Below are 24,728 nucleotides of genomic sequence, written 5' to 3' on the forward strand. Positions count from 1 at the left end.
ATAACAATGGTAATAATAATAACAACAATATATAATACAATGTAATATAATTCAGTTCATTATATAACAAATAATGCAACAGATAACATAACCACATGTTGCAATATACCTGAGAAATATTGCCCTTTAGGATGGGCTTCAACCTACAAACCATTTCGCACCCTCTCATTCTGCTACTAAAGCAGAAGGCGATAGCACCCAGTCGAAGCCGCTCTATTGACCAATTGTCATCATACACGCTCGGGGAGGCATGAGACAGGAACTTGTGAGGACTTACTTATCTCATCATTTGACGACCTTCAGCAATGTGAATGCGCGGTAATTGCAACAATCTAGCTTATCGCTCTTTTTGTAAACGGGACATACCACTCCATTCATCCATTACTGCGGTAGAATCTCCTCCTCCCAAATCTTAGAAATCATCCAGTGCAGCGCTTTAGCCAGTGCCTCTCCTACATATTTGAGCAGCTCACCTGGTAACTGGTCATTGCCCGCGGCTTTGTTGTTCCCCAGCTTGCCGATCTCCTCACTTATCTCTGACAGATCAGGGACTGGGAATCTGTCGTCGGCTGAGCGTGCACCCAGATTGATTCCTGTGCCGTTCTCTGTATCTTGTGCTTCGCCATTCAGATGCTCATCATAGTACTGCTCCCAACTGTCGATCACATCACGTTCGTTCGTGAGAAGGTTACCACTGGTATCTCTGCACATTTCGGCCTGTGGCGTGTAGCCTCTACGTGAGCGGTTCACCTTCTCATAGAATTTCCGTGTGTCATTTGCGCGGTACAGCTGTTCAATTGCTTCGCGATCTTGGTCTTTCTTGTGGCGCTTTTTCCTGTCTGTATCGTTCCTCGTTTGCCCTCGTGCGGTGTTGCAGCATCCTCGCCCTTGCTGCCCTTGATCTTCAATACGCACATCCTATCACTGATTGGCTGCCACCCAATCACACTCTGACGTATCTTGCCCAACACTATAAATTCCGTTCCTAGAACGCTGGTTGTGCTACAGCTACGTAGGTCTTTGCCGATTATTCCTAGTCGTATTTCTTTCTTGATTGTTCGTAGCTTCCTTTTTCCGGGCGGCATGTTAGATCTGCACCAACCTCCTGTCTCACCGGAGGGCCATCGTGTCAGAACTATTTAGATTCCCACACTGACACAAGGCCGGTAATCAGCCGCTCCTAACATGGAGAACAGACGCTTTTTCGAGCCGCCCCAGCATAGGGAACAGACGCTCGGGTAGGCTTGCTCTCTGTAAAGAGAAAGCAAGCCTCACCTTCCCGAGTAAAGTCTAATATCAAAATGTAAACAAATTGAAATCTGATTATGATAGCAACATCAGATTGCAATCCTAATATGATATCGACTCATCAAATTTTCAATTAATATCACATTATGTTATCATTTTGCTGTTTAAAGGCAAAAGTTTTGTGAAACTCAAAATATGAAAATATTAAAATCAACAACTTAGTAAATCCATTGAAATTGAACAAATTTCAAACGGCAACACAAAAATACAAAGTTAAGTTTCAATGGAAGAATTGTTCCTTCAATTCTATGTTGTCTTATACCAAAATGCTTTGACATCCTGCCGAGATCCTGCAGTTGACCGCAACCATAACCGCGAAGAAACGATTTTTCAACATTTTTTCAACTTTTACGCAAATAATGCTCCTTCTTTTTAACCACGAGAATATTGGTGTCAAACCACACGTCTGGGAGGCATTAGATAAATTGGCGATTATCGGTACCACGTTTGTCTGAAGCAGATCAATCTGAATAGTGATTTGGCATTCCCATCTCGATGATCGTCTGCCGCAGAAGGAGCTTATTTCAGAACTTGATATGATTGAAATATATTTGACGTCATCGTTTAAGTACGTTAAGTATCTAGAAGGTATCAATTTTTGCGTTCAGTTTTTAAAAAATGTTACGATATTTGTAATCATACGACGTCGCGAAGTTCATTCCAAAATTTTTAGACCATTATTTTCAGTGCATCCAGAAATCGGGGACCTGGATGGCGAAAATAATCTACTCCTAAATCCGTTCTGAAAATACCCATAACTTTATATCCTACAGTATGGAAAATTCATTGTTTACGAAATTTGAACATCGAACATTGAATGTCTCAGATTTCAGAACCTAGAGCTAATTCTTCATAATACTTTAGTGGCTTAGAGGAGCCACCAAGAAAATAAATGTTTAATTTGTATAGGGTGATTTTTTAAGAGCTTGAGAACTTTTTTAAACAATAAAACGCATAAAATTTGCAAAATCTCATCGGTTCTTTATTTTAAACGTTAGATTGGTACATGACATTTACTTTTTGAAGATAATTTCATTTAAATGTTGACCGCGGCTGCGTCTTAGGTGGTCCATTCGGTAAGTCCAATTTTGGGCAACTTTTTCGAGCATTTCGGCCGGAATAGCCCGAATTTCTTCGGAAATGTTGTCTTCCAAAGCTGGAATAGTTACTGGCTTATTTCTGTAGACTTTAGACTTGACGTAGCCCCACAAAAAATAGTCTAAAGGCGTCAAATCGCATGATCTTGGTGGCCAACTTACCGGTCCATTTCTTGAGATGAATTGTTCTCCGAAGTTTTCCCTCAAAATGGCCATAGAATCGCGAGCTGTGTGGCATGTAGCGCCATCTTGTTGAAACCACATGTCAACCAAGTTCAGTTCTTCTATTTTTGGCAACAAAAAGTTTGTTAGCATCGAACGATAGCGATCGCCATTCACTGTAACGTTGCGTCCAACAGCATCTTTGAAAAAATACGGTCCAATGATTCCACCAGCGTACAAACCACACCAAACAGTGCATTTTTCGGGATGCATGGGCAGTTCTTGAACGGCTTCTGGTTGCTCTTCACTCCAAATGCGGCAATTTTGCTTATTTACGTAGCCATTCAACCAGAAATGAGCCTCATCGCTGAACAAAATTTGTCGATAAAAAAGCGGATTTTCCGAATGGACCACCTAAGACGCAGCCGCGGTCAACATTTAAATGAAATTATCTTCAAAAAGTAAATGTCATGTACCAATCTAACGTTTAAAATAAAGAACCGATGAGATTTTGCAAATTTTATGCGTTTTATTGTTTAAAAAAGTTCTCAAGCTCTTAAAAAATCACCCTTTATATTCCTAAGTAGTCCACAAACTGTGTCGAAGACACTCTTCAAAACAATTCTCATTCCTAGTTATAAATGCATAGAACTTCATATTCTCACTAACACTAGATACTATGAGAAGTATTTTATCAATCATCAATAGATCTTGGAACTTTAATACACTTTTCTAAAGAAACCGTCTAACTAAATCTACATAATTTTGCGTCACAGGACTAATTCTGCATCAAATGATCGTAAATTATAAGTCTACACAAGAACTAAAAATTTACTGAAGAAATTCTTGTTCTATCTGTGGTCAGAAGCGAGATAATCGTTCATTGTCCCAATTAGTCGATAAAACAAATGATCTGGGATACCTTATTGCCGGATTACTAATTCACGTTCCCTGTGTTGTAGAAGACTTCATTGTAAAACGTTCGATCTTCAGCGCTTCTAAATTCGTATTTCAAAGTGATTACATGTGCGAGTTCAAGTAGAAGACAAAGAGAATATTTTCATACTGTGCTCAAATAGCCACACTGCTATTCCGGTGGATGCGGGATGGAAGCGACGCAACGAGTGTGCATTGACAGAAACTACCTGTGTACAACTTTGTGAAACAACACTGCTTGTCATATAACCGAACATTTTCCGTCTCCTTATAGCTAACACTTACAGTCCATAGCAATCGCAAAAAGTTCGCATTCCAAATCACCTAAGTTCAAAATCGGATTCTCTCCTCCACGGTAGTGTTTGGAGATTGCATGAAATCTTTTTTCTTGCTTGCGAGTAATATCGCCTAAATGTATACTATCCCGGTCCTTTTTTGGCTGTTTTATTTTAAGATTATGCTCGTGACGTGTCATTTCGAGAAAATCATATCAAGTTTTCAATGTGCTTTCACTGAGAGCAAAACTAGTTTCCAGTTTGATGTCACACAGCATTTTTTTTTTTGCTTTCAATGTTGATCTTTTAACCGTTAAAACGACCAAAAGCAAATTAAGTAATCGATATATACGAACAGCACAACACCAAATTGAGTTTTCTTTTTAATCTCACTCTCTACTCGGGTTCCCTGTCAGCATACGACCAAGGTCCCACCGGGGTTGGTTACCCGATCTTTCCTATGGTTACTCGTACCCCAGCCGGCACCGCGGGGAGGTAGTGATAGGAGCTACTGGATAAGAGGCTAAGAACCACTTTGGGGCCTGAATTGCGCATTGTCCGGTCGTTTACCAACCAAACTTTTCATTTCATTCACTTCGTTAAAAAGAGTTCATTATTTCGGAATTGATTTGTAAACGGAGTTACGTAAATCAAGTAGAACTACAGTACGGTCATCCTAATAGTAGAGTCACCATATTATTTTGCCAGTTACTCAACTTACAATCAACGAATTGTGATAAAATCGGATACAATACCATTGCTTAGGCTCTAAGAAGCAATACCGCAATGAAAATATTTCGCAGCTTGTTCAATATAACTGCTATATCGACGCGAAAACTCGAAACAAACGCATCTAATTTCGTCCTATTCTGAAATACAATCTATCGAACAGAGACAGCATATCGCTCTCTAACTAATGGTATTCGTATATGAAATAACTACTGAAGCCGTTACCTTAATTAATAAAAAATAGATTTCGTAGAAGAAAGTTTGGGTGTATTTGACAAATTCCGACGAATTCCGACGAGAACATTTGAATTCGATCCCATTTTAGCATCAATGCGTAAACCCGGCTGCGGCAATATCGGAATCGCTGCACTCCGACCTCGACCGGCAAAGATCGCATTACATAATGCCAAGCTGTCACTGCAAATAAGTTTTTATCCATCTAAGTGCCATGATTGCTATTGGCAAATTGGTATAATGTACCCTCAACGTACGGAGTAGCGCTGGCCGAAGATGCTCCAAGTACTTTCCGCATTATTAGGTGTACCCTTCGTCGGCCATAAATACTGATTTATGAAGAAAACACTCAACCGGCGTGTGATATTTCTCTGTTCCAGTAGTTTTTTTGCTCTTCTCTAGGTCTGGCTCGCGAAACTAACATGATTACCCCGGGCAGCAGTCCCGGGAACTGCACCGGAGCTCCACTCGGACAGCCAGCTGATGAGTGCTCTTTGCAACGTGCCGCTCCGAACAAAAACGATCAAAACTGCATCATAAAACTCACATACCTATTATGACCCCGTAATGCACATTCTGCAGCGAGCATATTTCACCGCACGTTAGCCGTTTTTTTTTGTTATTGTTGGAAGTTTTAGTTTTTGTTTATTTCACACTTAACTTCACTTTTTAAAACGTGCACGCTGTTATTTTGCAGATGAGAGAAAAAAATCAAACAAGCGTCAATTACGACGATTGCCTCGGGGATTGCCAGCACGAGATAATATCAAAAAAATCAACTCGATTTGATATCTTTCTTCAGCAACAATTTGCGGGTGCCGGGAGTAAGCTTCGTTTTGTTGAGCTGCTATTGATTGTCGATTATAAGGCTAATTAGGAAAGAAACAATTAAAAACAGTGACATATTGCAATCGCGGACTGGTAGAGCCATTTCGCAACGATGGGAAGAAGTGATTGAAGAGCACTTGTGATTTAAACTGTAATGTTGCGAGAAAAAAAATGAGAGAAACAGATTAAAACTCCGTCCATTCCCGGGTAGAAGTGATTTACAAACCAATACTAAATTCTGTTATTAAAATCAAACATCTCAATGGTAGAAATTAACATTATTTAGTTTGAAATAAGAGTTAAAATATCAAAAATCATAACAAAGCCTGCATGAGAAAATAGCAACAAAATAAAAAATTCTGTCATTGTAATATCAAACCAAGAGCAAAATATTTATAGAAGATGAATTTGTTAATTATTTTATATTCTAGCATTGAGAATAGAGTAATATCTTAAGTATTTCTCTTATCTGATTCTGATGCAGTTTATTCAATGGTATTTTATTTGAAGATAGAACTACTGGATCAATTTACTTAATGAAATTGAAATAGCTCATCAATAACGAAATAAGATATTATAACTAATTCTGATGTTGAACAGATATTGTACAATGTCTTGATCCCTTGATAAAATATCTCGAAAATATCAAGTATCGCTATGACAACAAAGAAACATCAAGCCAAGATATGATGGTAAAATTTGTTATTATTTTGACCTTTGTTTGCTATTTACACCTACCCGGGTTGCTTTCGTGGCTATCCGATGACGCAATTGAATTAAAAAATAAAGATGGGCAATTCGGTCACGGTTTTTTAAACGATCACCAAAATAAAAGGTGAGAAAAAATTTGCGTTTAGATTTCGTTACATCTAAATAATGGCCAGAGGATATATTTTCAGTGAAATGTAATTTGCAATTTAAGTAAATTTCGGAGAGATAAGCAGAAAGTGCTATGTCCCACAGTCCGGACACAACTTCCGGTTCTGAAATTACCAAGTGACGAATGTTAAAACCGTCAGTTTCAAGAATGTGAGACGATCCAATCTAATTTCATCGAGAGCCAACTTCCGGGTCTGGAAATACAGGGAAACGAGTATTGAAAAGAAAAATCTTCTTAGTAGCGGTCTAGTACTGCAGAATTGAGCTTATATAGATTTCCCATAGATGACTAGAACGATTTTCATAAATGGAAGAACGAATTCAAATGAATTGTCTTCATGTTTCATAGATTTCTATGCTGTTTAAACAGTTCCGGAACAGGATAATGAGTGCTCTAAATCTCATTTTCACCGATCGCGAAGAGATTGTCTATGTAACTACACACTTATGCTTAACAATATGTTCACTGGCTGCATTGCACTGTCCGCATTGTAACTCCTTATTCAAGAGCAACAAAATACTGCGTACAAACGCGATGTAAACATTCTTGAGACAATACACATCGTTGAAGTCTTGAGTGCTTCGTTTGATGAGTCATAAAACTTCATAGTCTTTTGCTGAAACAAAAACAAGTGAATGCCGTTCTGATTACATATTTATAAGACCCTCTCAATGTCTATTTGCAGAGCACTCCACAAAGCTTGCGATTTTGCGATATTTTTTTCAAATCATCTGCATACACTACAATTCACAATTCACTGAACAGATCATTCACGAATAGCATGAGAAGGAGTGGTCCGAGGTGTCTTCCTTGTTTTGACTCGTGGATTACAGAAAAAGTCTTCTTAATGCACATGAAAACTATTACAATTTGTAGGTCATATTAGTAGATGGCCATACATACTTATATTAACGGTTTCTGGAATGTACGCGATCCTCTTATTTAACGCATTGTCTCGAAAACACAATTTTATTCGGTTTGCAATCGCTCCAATAATGCATACTTATACTTGCTGTTAGTGGTGTTTTTTTTTTCGAGGTAGTCCACGAAAATTATACCATGACATTTCCAAAGAATCGACTTTATATCCCTCCCGCTCTATTCAGTCTCCCTAGACCGCTTCGGAGTACTCGTACCTACGTCAGTTCATTGTCGGGTAATCTTTCTGTTCTCTAACGTATAATAATGAATCCTGGTTTCATCTACAGTTTCTAACTGACACCAAAAGTCCAACCGAATCTGACAACCACAACCGAAAATGTTTCCGAAGTGTGCTCGCGTTCGTCTTTTTAGTCCAGAGTATGCATGTGCAGCACTCGGCAGCAGGATATATTTTCCATCTGCAGAATCGAAATCACTACTTCATGGTGTCATTCAAATCACCAAAATATTCATCCATCTTTTGCCTCGCAAAAATGTTTATTGAAGAACGAAAATCTGTTTGTCTTTCTTATATAGAACGGTTACGCAATCACTACGAAAACCGACTTCAGAACCGTGGCTGACTGTCATATAAATTTCAAACTATCGTTCGAGGTGACGATGTGAAAACTTTGTGGAATTGTGCTAAATACTGTTCCTAAATATGGATCTTGTTCGTTTAAAGTTTCAATAATTTACTTAGCTATTCCGATAACTGTAGTCAAAATATCTGAAGTAAAACTTGCACAAATGGCTTATGTCACCAGTAGTTAGAAACACATCACTACACCACTAGGCAGATGAAAAAAAGAGTTTTAATCAATCTTTATAATAAGGAATGTATCGAAAATAAGCCATCCACATACATTTGTGTTGTACGCATGTATTTGTGATGGTTTTTTATGCTCAGACCACAGCATGCTGTGCGTTTGGCTGTCAGGTTTCGTTTATTTACTTATTTGTGCGGTTGAAATTCTGCGTTTTCAAAGTGTCGCGTATTGAAAAGGAAAATTATGGTTCTGGACACATGGCTAAGTGAGAAGGGTATTACTATGCGAAAATTGGCGAAGCGGAAGTCATCATGCCAGTGAGCAATTCCAGGAATGAGTAGACGAAAAAGTGACAAAATCAGAGTCGACCTTCTCCGATTTGGATGAAACTTTGCACATGGCTTCAGTATGGCAAACCATAATTTTTGAACCGATGGAGAGGTCAATCTGACTTACGACTGCTTTTTAAAAAGGGCGTATGTATTTTTGCATTTCACAAAAATTTCCTTTTTCAAATCATTGTAACTCGGAAGGAAGAAGTTGTAGGGAATCAATAGGGCACTCTAAAAAAATATACACTGAAAAAAAATATGATTTTTTTCCTAATAATTTCAAAATGAACAAAAAAAACAATTAAAATAAATCAGGGTTTCGATTTTTTATGATAATTTTTATTTTAAAGCTCTTATTAAAACCTACAGATTGATGGCTATCCCATCCGTGCCTTTTGAAAAATGAAGAAGTTACAGTCAAAACAATTTACAGATATATTCGAAATTTCAAGTTCTCGTTGAAAGGTAATCATTTAAACAGTATAATATTATTCTACAGGTTAAAGGTAATAAATTTGTTCATGATATCCTTTCTTCTAAAAGTAGCTGTTTTTAAGATACTTGGATATTTATTTATAACACCATTTTTTATATTCCCATGAAATGTTTATTTGCTTGCTATATCTACAATTATTACATGTACATGAAAAATTCTTAATTATATTTAAGGTTTTAAGTTTTTGAAAATTGTATGAGTACTACGTGCATCGTCATTCGAGTGCAGTCTTGTGACGATTGTGGTTTCTGAAATCGGAACGAAAAAATGGTATTTCTGTGTGCCTGGAATCATTCTGGTATCCAGATAAACACTACTCCACTCGGTCACACCCCGTTCATATTCTTCTTGTGATTGTTGCTTGATCATTACTCCAATAGTGGCTTTGAATGGCACAAATGAAAAATTTTCTGAAAAATCACAAATAATTACAATTTTTCCTGTCTTTAAATTAGATTTGGCCTTTTAAGAAAGACAGATTGCTGATTTTTAATAAAATCATGAGTCACAAGATTTTCTAATTTTTCGCAAAAATATGCTGCAATATTCTACTGATTTGACAAATATCTCTAGACCACATCTGTCAGTAGAAACCCATTGTTCAAATCGTATCTCAGTCAAATCATGTTTCTCGAAATTGTCTAAAACGCTTGCAGTGTTTTGGACCTAATGCTGCAAATGGACTAAATCCAATATTTCGATCTGGAAATTCCTCCTTATAACCCAAATTAATTTCTTTTAATGATGAATAAAGTAATCGTTTTTGTTTGCGTTCACACTTACCGTTCATTTTGACTGTGACGCAATCTCTTGATCCCGGCATTACTTTGCTGACGTCATCGCTGTTGAAATATTGAAGCACCTCGTTTCTATCGTTTCGTTCCTGCTACGTCCCGTTTGTTTCTTGGCTTTTTTTTTCGTCCATTGATTCTTTTGTTTCCGACACAATGTATTTGTTCGCCTTGAATTGGGTGGCTATTTACTCTTTTGACCACGAGTTTGGCAAGACTGACAAAAAACGTATTTTTTCATTCCTAGTGCAATCAGGCTTAGCAAACTGCTCTATCATTTTAGTAATCACTTCATCCAACTCTGCTGCTTTCGTTTTGAGTAATTCTGGATCTTCTTCATCTGCTTTTTTATACCTCTTGAAATATCCAAATATTTTTCTCGAGGATAATTAACATTCCGGGCTTTCTTCATTGATATCGGAGACACGTTGATTCCTTCGATGCCCTTGTTGAAGAGTTCAATGTTGTGTGCTCTTGCATACTCCGCCGCGATGCTCAGCAGAGTTGATTGGAGCTGTTGATGGTACTTCATCTAAATCGTATTGCGATGTGGATGGTTGTGGTTCCGTTGTTGATTGCCCTTCTGTTTCCGACGTATGACTTTCCTTATAAGACCGCCTACGACAGCGATCACAAATGCTCAACGTGGTATTCAATTTAACCTTTTGAGCTTCTAATTTTCCAATTATGGTTTCTATTAATTAGAAAAAAATTCCGGAACACACAAAACCAGGAAAAGGTTTACAACACTTTGGGAAAACCATATTGTAGTATTGTAACTGTTTCGAAAGAGCTTTGTTATAAACTGATATCTTAATTCCTGAATTTCGTCCGGATCCGACTTCCGGTTCCGGAGTTATAGGGTGAAGTGTGTTCAATATTGTACAAAACAAAACACGTAAAAAATTTCTCAAATGGTCTCAAAACTACACAAATCGATAGTTATTATCAGTAGGCAACTAAACGAACCGATTTCAGCTATCCTGATTTTCTGTATCCGGTTCCGGAAGCACCGGAAATAGTGGTCATATATTCCAAAATGGATCTCACTCACTTTTCTCAGCGATGGTTTGGCCGATTTGGACAAACTTAGATTCATTTGCTTTAATGCTTAGTGGCTAATAGTCAACAAGTTTCCTCGGAAACTCCGTTCTAAGGTTTATGAATCAATCTTCATTCAAGAGTACAAGAATCAATATTTATTCAAAAAGTGCAAGTGTAGGTCAACCAAACGGGCGGGGTGGTACATTGTTTTCCGAAATCAAAAAAAAAATTTGGATGCCAAAAGCCTTAAAACTGCATGAAACTTCGAAATTTTGTGTCATCTCGAAAAAAAATATAAGTCCCAGAAAGTCGATTTTTTCAAAAAAAAAATGTGCTTTTTCAAGATCGAAAATTTTCAAACTTCAACCGCCGGGTAGCACCCCTTACCTATGTTCGATTTAGCTCAAATTTTGTGTTTTGTCGGTTACGTCACTTATACAATCATATCTCCGGAACCAAATGTCACAGCCATTTCAGCTTTGAACTTGATCAATGGCCCGACAGTAGCTCTTTCTTGTGAAATTCAATTTTTTTACGAATTACTTTCTTCTGAATTGTGTCATATATGGATTTACGTCACCTGTAAATTTCACACTTCTTTTCTGTGCACGCTATTGGTGAAAATTCTTCACCACGACGTCTAGTTCCATCAAACGCACAAGAAGAAATAATATTTTTCAGACCACGGTTCACCTTTTATACACGTTCAGATGAAAATTGGGGTTGGTGTGTGCCTGACTACCTCAAAACCGTAGTCCGTACGCGAAAAAGTCAAGCAAAAGTAAAGAGTTTGTCACATTGCTTTTAAAGCTTGAGAAAAACTATTTTTTGAGTTGGTTCTGGTTATCTCACATTGTTGAAAATATAAATCGAAATTCCTGATCATATTTCAGATAGAATGGAGAAAGAATTATGTTGCTGCGTTTAATACAAGTCGAGATATTCACGATTAAGTTCTGCCCATTCTTCCACATGGCGAATTTTGAAAAGGCACACCATAGTAAAGTAATCGAAAATCGATGTGGGGCCGATATTTTAAAATTATGAAATGAAATTATATCAATAGACCAAATGTATTTTATTAACTTCGTGATCCATTTTCAGCGTATATGCAGGCTGCTCAGTTAGAGCCACTTTTACATTGACACTAAAATTTTCTGCAAGTAGGTACTAAGACATTTTAACTGGCTTGCAGATCTGGAATTCTCGTTTATCAGGTTTATCTGTAACGGTTTTATAATTCGCTAATAATTATTATGGTTTTACAAATTAAGAAATAAAACTGGAGTAAAAGACACGGCTCATTCCGTTACAGTTCAAAAAACGTTTATAAAAAAAACTGCATCACGGGGGTTTATCTTGAAAGGCCCAATTCAACGAACCGCAAATCATTAACACCATTTGCGAAAGATTTGCGGGACTAAGCAATGCAGGCTGCAGTCTCAGGCTTAGCCTGCGAATTATTGTAACCGGAGTCTGAAGCATGTGCGTTTCTCAGGGCTGCTTCTGCTGCTGCTGCAACATGAACTAGCTCTAAAACAAGTGCCATTCGAGCGTTGGTTATCTCATTCATTTCTAAGCTAAAAATACATAAGCAGAACGATACGTTCATGCATGATGCATAAGGCACGTGAAATGTGTAAAGCGAAATTTAATCGTACATTAATTTTGCATAATTAACTGCACCTTGAACTTTGCCATACGAGAAGCTGACTACCCGGCAAACCAACGGAGATTGCTTTGCGGTCCAGACTACACCTTGGACAAGATTTTTCTCGTTGTACTGTTCTAGCTTGAAACAGGTTGAGGTAGTTTTGTTTTTAGAATGGAAAAGTGTTGTTAAATGACTGAATCTGCTTTTCAATGTTTGTGGGAACTTTTCATCACTGATATAAACGATTTGCATTACTCAGGACTAGAACAAATAGACGATCGATATTGTTTTTTGTTCGCTTTTGCTTTGCTCAAAAGTTTCCCTTTATTTGTGATCTTTCGAATATGAAGTTATTATTATTATTATTATTATTATTAATATTATTATATCGTTTAATTACCCCCGGATTAATAATATTAATAATAATAATAACTTTATATTATTATTATTATTATTAAACCGGGGGTAAATAAACGATATAATAATAATAATAATAATAATAATAATAATAATAATAATATGAAGTTTGATGACCGCGTCGTCCGATCACGGCACAGTGGTCCAAAACTGGAAAAAGACGCTCAAAAGTCTGTACTGACTGTACTGATTTTTAAAAGCTAACGTGCCTTCGAAGAAGTTTTACAAGATTATATTACGCTTCTTTTGAAAGTGGCACTTTAATTTTGGTTAAGGGAGTAGTACCAATTTCGAATAAAAAAATTTTTTTTTTCATAAATCTTTTTTCTCAAAATTTTTTTTTCCTCAAAACTTTTTTTTTCTATCTCATTTTGAAGAAAAAAACATTTTAGGTATTTTTGCTGAAGATATAAATAATATAAAAAAAATCACTTTATTTTAAAAACAGTTTTTTTGGTTTTATCTACGTAGAATCTATCTCTATTACCTAAGTATCTACTACAAAGTGCGCGTAAACATGCATAAACAAGCTCATGCTTGCACGTGCAACTTATTCAAATTGTTGTGATTTTTATTTTGTTTACTTTTTGACAAATAACAATATTAGAGAAAATCTAAGTGGAACTCGACGCAATTTTATATGCCTTTTCAAAGTTAGTTTTAAATATTGAAAATCCGAAAAATTATCAAAAGTTCAACACATATTTAAAAAATGGAAAAATGTTTTCCAAACAAAATATGAAAAAGTATTGTAAAAGTACAAACTTACTTTACGAAGAGATTTCATTTTTAAACGTGTAAATAAATTGAGTTATCGCGAAGCAACACGTTTATTAAGACGATATGTTGATCGTGCGACGCTCACTTAGAGATATGCGAAGCAGCTCATAGCGGTGAGCAACTCCGAACCGATCAGCTCACTAAAGGGAATCGATTTAATGTATCAGCTCATCAGCTCATTTAGATTGAAATGAAGGTTTGTTTCGAGTGTCGTTTTTCTTACTCCGTTTTTCCTTCATATGCATGATCGAAATCATTGATGCACAAGAAAACAATGCTATGCGAACTAATTTGTCTGCGAATTATTATTATGTCACATTTGAGAATATCTGCAAAAGTGGCATCCCTGAATGTACCTTAGCCTATTGAGTGATAGGTAATATTTCTTATTGACAATGGCTCATTCAATCTGTTAAAGGAGGATAGATACACATTTGGAAGAACGAACAAAAGCTCATGCACACATTTCTTCTCATTTATAACTCGCTCTTCAAGAGCCAAAGATCCGTTCAGCTCGTAGCTAGTTTCCACTTTATCAGCAGGGATGCCAGGTCTTTTTTTCAAAAATCTGTGATCAATTAAGTTGCATATTTCGCATCGGTACAAGGTTTCTTAGGTAAAAATAGGTAAAATGATGTATAACTTTTCCAGAAAAGAATAAACCTACGCATTACCCTCTACAAAATTATGAGATTTTATATTTTCTACAATTATTCCAAATAAAGTATGTATAAAAAACTCATTTGAAACAAGTTATGATTATAAAACTAGTTTTAAGAGGGTTATCATAATTCAATAACTAAAACTAACTTTGAAAAGGCCTAAAAAATAGTTCCATCGAGTTCCACTTCGATTTTTTTTATAGTATTTTTATAGTATTAAGCATATCTTTTCCTATAAGTTTTGTAAAAGTTGCCTATTTCGCATAAAGTTGCTTATTTCGCTGCGGTGTAAGGTTTTATCATAGGTAAAAATTTGTTTTAATCCACCTAGTGGTGTAATGATGCCTTTCTCATATCAATCATACTATCATAAATAATACTGTGGTATTCTTCAAAATTATTTTTCTTCGATTCTTAAAAGAATAACCGAAATAGATTTGTTTGACCGTCTTCTGATGAAAACTATCATTTGGAAAAGATTCGAGGTCGATTTAGAAAACTTTTTATGGTTTTTCGCTGTTTTCAGTGATGGTATAAAATTTTTAACACACTTTACCCTATCACCCTTATTCTGAATAACGTCGTATCGTTTTTTCCCTCGTATTTCATTTGTATTCCCCATAACGCTAGCAAAATCAAAGGTAGCTATGATTCGATCGAACCACATCCGATCGAAGAATCAATACATCGTTATTCAGAATAAGGGCGTATATTTCCGGATCCGGAAGTCGGATCCTGATGAAATTCAAGAACTACGTATGGGACCACAGGACCTTTCAAATTGGAAAAGATTTGAGGTCGACTTAGAAATTTTTTTAAGGTTTTTACCCATTTTCAGTGATGGTATACAATTTCTAACACACTTTACCCTATATTTCCGGATCCGGAAGTCGGATCCGCATGAAATTCAGAAATAACGCATGGGACCACAGTACCTTTCATTTGAATCTAAGTTTGTGAAAATCGGTCGCGCCATCTATGAGAAAAGTTAAAACACATATTTTCTTTTTTTTCGCACATTTTACCCCATAACTCCCGAACCGGAAGCCGGATCCAAACAATATTCAGGAATTTTCTATGGGACTTCAAGACCTTTCATTTGAATCTAAGTTTGTGAAAATCGGTTCAGCCATCTCCGAGAAAAGTTAGTGCAAAAAAACGTTACATACACACATACGCACATACACACACACACATACACACACACACACACACAGACATTTTGCGTACTCGACGAACTGAGTCGAATGGTATATGACACTCGGCTCTCCGGGCCTCGGTTCAAAAGTCGGTTTTCACAGTGATTGCATAACCTTTCTGTATGAGAAAGGCAAAAAAGGTAAAATGTTGTACCAGGAACCAACAAACCTATGCACTACCTTAAAAAAAAAGGAAATTTTTATTTTCTTTAATTATTCCAAACAAAGTATGCATAAGGAAATAACTCGAAACAATTTATGAATAAAAAACTGTTTTTAGGGGGCTGCCATAAAAATGCTTTGTATATCCGAAACGGTGCAACCTAGACTTTTGTTATATTTGACAAAGTAAATTTTGAATAGTTCTATAACTTTGTAACTTAATTTCTTTCTCTTCAGAAAAAACAAGTTATGGTTATATTTTTTGTCATAGTAGGCCATGAACAATTAGGGATTGAATCAAATTACGCGGTATCTATTTGTAAATAATTTCTTAAAAGCAGGTACATGCATTAAAAGAACGGCTTGGCAGCTAATGATTTATGTCCGCGTGTTTATTGATTCGAACCACTGTGCGACGTACCGAAACTGCCTCTCAACCGTCAAACATCAACGAGCGGCATGAGTGATCATGCATTTGACCGACATTTGCGGGCACGTTGGCAACTTATGTAACACGGATGTTGGGGAAACTAACGACAGCTCAATGTTTTAAGGCAGTGATCATTGTAGTCGAGAAGCTTGCTAAAGTTTGCATACTTTACAATGCAATAATCAGCAAAATGAAAATATGCTAAAGGATCAATATTTCTCAAATATCTAGAAAAAAATATTATAAAAACTCCTCATTTAAAATGCAAATCATTTTCAATGGGAACTGATATACTACAGATGTCATGAATTTGACCTTTTTACATTATTGCAACGATGACTGAACGAAAAACTTTTAAATAGGAGTGCATTCGGGAAATCAGAAGGAACATTTCGGTTCAGTGTATTTGCCGTATTTCACAAAGTCTCGGGACGTTATTTAAACTATAAATGATACCTACGTTGAAACGCTATAAGTGGGCTAAGCGGTCTGCGCTAAGAAAATTAACTAAGCGTTCCTCAATCCAATTACGATCTCATTATTTGTACTTTAACAACCGCCATAAACGACTGAACAAAATATTACATCAAAACCATCTTTTTCGTGTACAAAATAATCTAAGTATAAACCCGAAACGCTTCTGGAGTCACGTGAACGAACAGAGGATGGAATCAGGACTACCAAACCAGATGTTTCTTGGTGATGTAGAACCATCGGATTCAATTGATAATTATATTATTATTTTCGATTGAAGTCGAAAAATTTGGTAAGAAAGCTATGGTCTGGCAAGCAATTTGTAGCTGCGGTAAGATTTCGAAACCCTTCATCACCACTGCTTCGATGAACAGCGAAATACACATCAATGAATGTTTCCAAAAACGACTTCTACCCATGATTCGAAGCCACAAGGATCCTGTTGTCTTCTGACCAGATCTAGCTTCTTGCCACTACTCAAAAGCAACGGTTGAATGGTATACTACCAAAAATGTCACTTTCGTCCCAAAATACATGAATCCACCAAATTGCCCACAACTTCGACCAATTGAGGAATTTTGGGCATTAACGAAGGCACATCTTAGGAAACATGTCTCGGCAGCCGAAACCATTCAACAGTTCGAAAAAGATTGGAAAAAGTATCAAAACTTGTCGCCAAGAAGTCTGTACGGAATTTAATGAGGAACGTTCGCAAAAAGGCGCGCCAGCTAGTCTACAATGGCTAAGTAGCAAATGTTGAGAATAATATTCTGTTGTTGTAATATAATATTATCAGTATATCTAATAAAATTTGAATATCTAACACTTGTGAATTATTTACAGCGAAATAAAAGTGCGTCCATAATTTCTGGGACAGTCTTTAGCTAAATATTAATAGAAATGTTGTGCTGATACAAATAAACTCGAAATAGTTTATGAAATTATTTACAAAATGCATAAAAATAACAGCTTATTTTATAATTTATAGCAGTTAATCGTTTGGTTCAAATGATATGATATTTAAAAAATAAGAGGAGTATGTTTTATTTGTTTTATTAGGACAAGAATTCTATGTAAAAGTAATGCAACGGCGAAGAAAAACTTATGAGAATTGCCTTAAGAAATAAACGCATTAATGAAAAAAAAACTGAAAAATGTGGTTACGAACAAACAGCAAAGATTTTTTTAATGGTCGCTCAACCACAACAAATCTTCTAGAATTTATCATTTTCACTCTGAATGTCATGGATTCGTCGTAGAAACCCTACACACCGGCTTTAGTAAAACCTTCGACCGTATCGGCATACCATTACTATTATACAAACTGCAGAAATATGGCATAGAACACAATCTACTACAGTGTACAAGTAGTTCGCTTTCGAAACATTCTTTCTGAACCAATTGATGCAACATCTGGTGTATCTCAGAGCTCTCATCTAGGGCCTCTTCTTTTCATACTGCATGTAAACGACATTTCCTTCATACTCATATATCTAAAAGTGCTTATATATGCAGACGACATGAAACTCTTTATGGAAATTAGAAACACCAGCGACGCCGCAATATTCCAGAACGAAATTAATCTATTGCACAATTGATGCTGCAAAAGTCTACTCAAGCTCAATGTAAAAAAACCCTTCTTAATCCACCTAGTGGTGTGATAATGCCTTTCTCTTCTTTCATAATAGTCTCATAAAAACATTTTTTATCTTCTTTTCAAATCGAGTAGCTCACAAAGCATTCTTCGCATAGTAGGCATCATTTTTCCAATCAAGCGCTTGACATTTGCGTCGTCTATTTATATGAGAAGAGTGATGCTAATCTAAAAACCTGTTTTAATCCACCTAGTAGTGTAATGATGCCTTTCTCGTATTACTCATAACATCAAAATTATTACTGTGGAATTCGCAAAACCAACTATTCATTGAATAGAAATAGAAGGAAAGTTTGGTCAGACTTAATTTAACAAACTCTATAAATCCTGTTTGCCCTGTAATTCCGTAACCGGAAGTAGTGTCCACAACAAATTAAGGAATTCCGTATGAAGCTGTAAGACTTTTCTTTTGAACCTATAAGTTTGTGAAAATCTATTTTGCCATCTACTAATAATATTATTGTTATTATTATTATTGTTGACATCACTACACCACCAGCACAGTATTACTGTACTACCGGCTGTGAAACTTGCATATTTTTGCCTTTCTCACATAGAAACTGCCTTTCTCATATAGAAAGGTTATGCAGTCACTGTGAAACCCGACTTTTGAACCGAGGCCCGGAGGACCGAGTGTCATATACCATTCGACTCATTTCGTCGAGTACGCAAAATGTCTGTGTGTATGTGTATGTGTGTGTGTATGTGCGTATGTGTGTATGTAACTTTTTTTTGCACTAACTTTTCTCAGAGATGGCTGAACCGATTTCCACAAACTTAGATTCCAATGAAAGGTATTGTGGTTCCATACAAAATTCCTGAATATTATTTGGATCTGACTTCCGGTTCCGGAGTTATGGGGTAAAATGTGCAAAAAATCGAAAATATGTTTTCTAACTTTTCTCATAGATGGCGCGATCGATTTTCACAAACTTTGGCTCAAATGAAAGGTCCTGTGGTCCTATACGTAATTCCAGAACTTCATCCGGATCCGGAAATATAGGGTAAAGTGTATTAAAATTTTTTTACCATCACTGAAAGGGGTGAAACCCCGTAAAAAGTTTTCTAAATCGACCTCAAATCTTCTCCAATTGATAGTTTTTATCAGTAGACGGTCAAACAAACTGATTTCGATTATTTTTTTAAGAATCGAAGAAAATTATTTTGAAGAATACCACAGTATTATACATGATAGTATGATTGATATGAGAAAGGCATCATTACACCACTACGTGGATTAAAACAGGTTTTTCAAATAAATTTCAATTCATTGACATTCTTCTATTCTTTCGGTCACACTTATCAGAAAATATCTAAAAATTTTATCAATCGCAGCCAAGGGTGCGAAAATTTGACATTTTTTTAAACTGTCGCCAAACATAAGATATTCACTGTCAACGATACGCGCAGCTGCTACGTTCAACAGTAGCCAACACGCAATGACACGAGAGCTTGGCACAATCACGAGAGCCACGACACACGACAGCAACATTGAGAGCAGTTAATTTTGTCGCACTCTCTCACAGCAGTCAAAGCCACAGCGTTCGCTTTGTGGTTGTGTACGTACATACTGGATAAGTAGCTGCTTTGTTCATTTTCGGTCACGGGTTTTCGAGAATGTCACGAGTTCAAAATGTCATGACATTTTCATAACGGGACTGTTATATTCGCTGTGACCGATCTATGGTGATAAATTGAACGCGAACGGCGGTGTTTTCATTACCGGTTCAATTTCAGTTTTCAAAAAATTCAATCACAAAGCTAGTTGTGTCAAAACTATTACTACTATTTACTTAAATTTCATACACGAAGTATCAGGAGTGCATCTTTTGCCTTTCTTGTATGACGCAAAGGCAAGAAGTCTTACAGCAGAGACAATAAATTTTGCGCTCCTATTACTTCTACAATTCTGGATAATGCTAAACGGGGTTTAATTTTTTGATCGAAAAAGTAAATCAGCCAACTGGAAATAAAACAAAATCACCCGAATAGCCAAAACGAACCCACCATCCATATTCTGGAAGTCAAAGCATTTACTTTGCTTTTCTCACTGAACCGCTGCCTTCCAACGGGAGTGCAGAGAAACAGAACACGTAAGGATACAGCAAAAAACCGTCTGCATTGGGAAGCAAGACTTTCTTGTGCATGCCCCCTACATCTCATGAGAATCGACATAATACGAATTTCAAAGTTGAGTCTTGTTGGTGACTGTCTATCGAAAGTTGTTGAATTTGGAAGGAGCTACTGTGTATTGTGGCTAGCCATTCTCAAATTGAAAAGAGTAGAACAGCTATCGATGAGAGCAAACGGCGACATTCACGAGGGAAAATGTCATGAGACCTATGACATTTTTTATTTGCTATAGTCACGGCGAAGTATAATCGGCGACTGCTGTCATATGTGCGGTTTGACTGCCTCCTGTTTCGTGTCATTTTCCAGTACCGTTCGCAACCCTGCACAATTTTTTATTAATATCACACACTAGTAGTAGACATCTGTATGCGTTTCGTTGTCTTTATAGCGTGTACGAAATAAAACAAAGCACGCATCGTTCGTTTTGTGTCTTCTTCTTCCATCGTACCGCCATGTACCGATGTTGCATATAATATCATTCTATATGGCGATTTGAAAACTTTGGCACTCATCGCCCTGTAACTGCGGAACCGGAGGTCAGATCCGAATGAAATTTTACAGTAGCTTTAACGACAATATGAGCTTTAATTCAAATTAAGATTTGTGACAATCGGTTCAATCATCGCAGAGAAATTGGAGTGAATTCCATTTTTGAGTTTTTCTACACAACATTCGGTGCTTCCGGAACAGGAAAAGGGGGGGACAAGTAGTGCCGAAGAAAGTTTTCATGCCCACAAACTAACAATCTCTGCAAACTGGAAGTATTTATCAAACAGTTTTATGGAATTTGTACCTGTTTTTGACCATCATTTGTGTAAAAACCCTAATGAAATTGGTAACTTTACACTTATCACGCTATAGTTCCGGAACCGGAAGTCGGATCCGGATAAAATGTTCTATCAATTTTTAGAACTGTAGGACCTTTCATTTAAATCTTAGTTTGTAAAAATCGATTCAACCGTTTCAAAGAAAATTGAGTGCAAACTTTTTCTCTAATTTTCACATATTACCATGTAACTCCGGAATCAGAAGTCGGATCCAAATGAAATTCAGTAGCGGGCTATGGCACCATAAGACCTTTTATTTGAATTTTAGTTTGTGAAAATCGGCTATGCTATCTTTGGAAAAAGTGAGTGCATATTTTTTCCATTTTTTCGGTGCATGTCATCCTATTCCAAGTAGCACATGTAACTTTTTTTTCCATAAATACGTTTATTTCTTAAGGCAGTTTACATAAGTTTTTCTTCGCCGTAGCATCACTTTTACATAAAATTCTTATCCTAATTTAATTCTAACATAGTCACAACGATTTGAATTTATTAAAACATATTCCTCTTATTACTTAAATATCATCTTAGGTAACTCGTCATTAATTATGAAATCTACTCGGAAATATTATTTGAACCAAACGATTAACTTCTATAAATTATAAATAAGCTGTTATTTTCAGACATTTTGTTGATAATTTCATAAACTGTTTCGAGTTTGTTTGTATCATTACATAATTTCTATTCTAATTTAGCTATTGGTTGAACTCATGGACGCAGCTGGGATCAGAACTAAGTCTTAAATTGGGCCTTTATTAAATTGAAACTCCCATTTTCTTTATGAAATGATAAATAAGTTTCATGTATGGAAGGTCACGACAAGCAAGAATGTCTCGAACTGGGACATTGGATAGTCTACCTTGGGTACGCAAAGAATTTATTAGTTGAGATCTGTCATCACGATACTCCACGCATGTCCAAACGACATGATCAATATCCCGATAACCTTCGCCACAAGCACAATGATTAGTCTCGGAGAGCCCAATTCGAAGGAGATGCGCACATGTAACTGGTTCATAAAAAATAAAAACAAAACAGATGCTGTATAATGATTGCATGACAAACACGACGAAACAAGTCGTATTATGATAGTGACAATGGAGTCAAAATAATGTTACGAATTGACATCTCATCATACTAAGTTACAATAAGTTCCAACGTAACTTTTCGACGTGACATTCGCATTGACTGTTTTTAGTCGCCAACTGGTCACCGTAACAAAATGCAATAATGAAAAAGTGACACACTATAAGACAAAGTTTAATGATGATTTCATATCGGTTACCATATTCGTTGTGATGCAACAAAGAAATACAATTACAGTGTCGGTTGAAAGCCTCCGTACATTATCCCGGACAATAACAGTAAATTAATAAGTAGAATAAGTAGAAAACTTCTTCAGTTTAAAAACTTGGCTAAAGCTTAAATCGGCGCTTATACGCAAATTTTTTGACGGTACATGTGCAAAGTAAACTTGCTTCGTTTTGGGAGATACATTCGCAATACCAGAGAGAATATTTCTACACTTTGTCACGGCAGTGTATGCATGGAAAAACTTATGCCATTGGCTACCATTAAGACCAAGGAATGAAATATTCATTAAATTTGAAAAAAGTGCAATTTTTAATTGTTGCGATTGGTCAACTGTTTTAACTTTGGTATATGCAAAACTAATATTAATCACAAAAAAGTTCTAACTGAACACATTTCGACTTTTTAGCTGTAAATTTCATATGAAGGAAATAAAAATATGAATATTATTTTGTGTGTCAATGTTCTGAAACCCAAAATATCGAAGGCGCGCACGTTTTCAATAAGTACAATCATCAACTTCACCATAAATAACGAATAGCACTTAGATTTTAAGTAGATATAGTGAGTTTAAAGAATATTGAATTCTATAAATTAGCTCTCATTATCGGATGCCAATTTTTGGTCGTAAATGTTGAATTAAACATCAACAAATTGTAACTTGACACAAACTTTTATTTTCTGTTTCATTGTGACTGAAGTGCGCGCTGAATCAAATCAAATATTCTTTACTGAGAAGTTGCTTGGCAACCCTTGGTAAGTCGCACAAGCTCCGCCTCTTGCGCTTTTCAGGTTGAATCGCAGTTATAATGCACGTTGCAAAGTCTTCAACATGTTCAATGAATCTGTGTCATATAAGTTACTGTCATTGAAGTGTAATAACGTGTGCTACTTGGGATATCTCCGGAGTCGGAAATCGGATCGGGTAGTTTGTGAAAATCGGTTCAGCCATCTCCGAGAAAAGAGAGTGCATATTTTTGTTATTCACACACACACACACACACACACACACACACACACACACACACACACACACACACACACACACACACACACACACACACACACACACACACACACACACACACACACACACACACACACACACACACACACACACACACACACACACACACACATACACATTCACACACGTGCGCGCGAACACACACACACACACTATGGGTCTCCGAGGCTCCGTTCAAAATCCGGTTTTTTCAGCTATTCTAATACCTTTCTATAGAGAAAGGCAAAAATGTTATTCAATAACATTAAGTAGGAAAAATGAGACTCTATCTATAGACATACATCTAGGAAACCAACAAGCAGAAAAATGTAGACTTTAACGAGATTCGGACGTAGTCTTGGACTTCAAGCTCACTTTTGTGGAACACTACAATACTATAATGAATAAAGCAAATAGTATGCTGGAGTTTATTAAATGCTTCAGTAATAATGTTAAGCACCCATATAATTAAATTATTAAATAGTACATATGTCAGGCCTATTTTGGAATATTGCCGCCTTGTATGGAATCCCTATAATATTATTCACGAGGAACGCATTGAATCGGAAACAATTTCTTTCATATGCACTTCGTAAATTGAACTGGACAGCATTTCCTCTGCCATCATATGAAGCACGCTGCATGCTTATCAATATTCAAACACTTAAAGAACGTCGTAATCTTTCAATCGAGCATTTTGTTAATGACATTATTTCTTAACGCGTACAATCATCTTCCCTACTATCGCAATTAAATTTTTTTATACCTGGACGTCAATTACGAACAAGAAAATTATTTTAAAAAAACACAATAGAACAAATTATACCAAAAATTGTCCAGTCAATCGAATAATGTGTCGCTATAATCATTTTTGTAATCATCGTGATCTGACTATATCAAAAAATCAAATCAAACCCCAACTTTGTCGTAAAAATAATGCGTAGTATAAAGTAAACATTGTAAATTTTTATATGTAGTCTACAATAAATAAATGATAGATAAATGATAGATCTTTTTCCGAAAATTTACCACGACTTCAAAGCCAAATAGTGGTGAGATGACTAAACGATGAAATACGTTCACTCTTGCACCTTTTCTTGAACCTTGAAAACCTCTAACCGCGTGAAATAAGTTTTTATTACCCGGTTTTACCCGTAGCTCACGGTTTAGTGACTAAGTACAGCAGATTATAGCCTTTCTTGTAGGTCAATGTGCG

The 24,728-nt window shown here is 36.3% G+C and overlaps 1 protein-coding gene across 1 annotated transcript in view; it reads right to left on the reverse strand.

Annotated features, from left to right (window-relative positions):
• The window catches only part of LOC131433842 (uncharacterized), a 41,445-nt gene that overhangs the window by 5,480 nt on the left and 11,237 nt on the right, over nucleotides 1-24,728 (reverse strand). The window lies entirely within an intron of this gene.

This window comes from Malaya genurostris, chromosome 3 (assembly GCF_030247185.1).
Source record: "Malaya genurostris strain Urasoe2022 chromosome 3, Malgen_1.1, whole genome shotgun sequence".
NCBI lineage: Eukaryota > Metazoa > Arthropoda > Insecta > Diptera > Culicidae > Malaya > Malaya genurostris.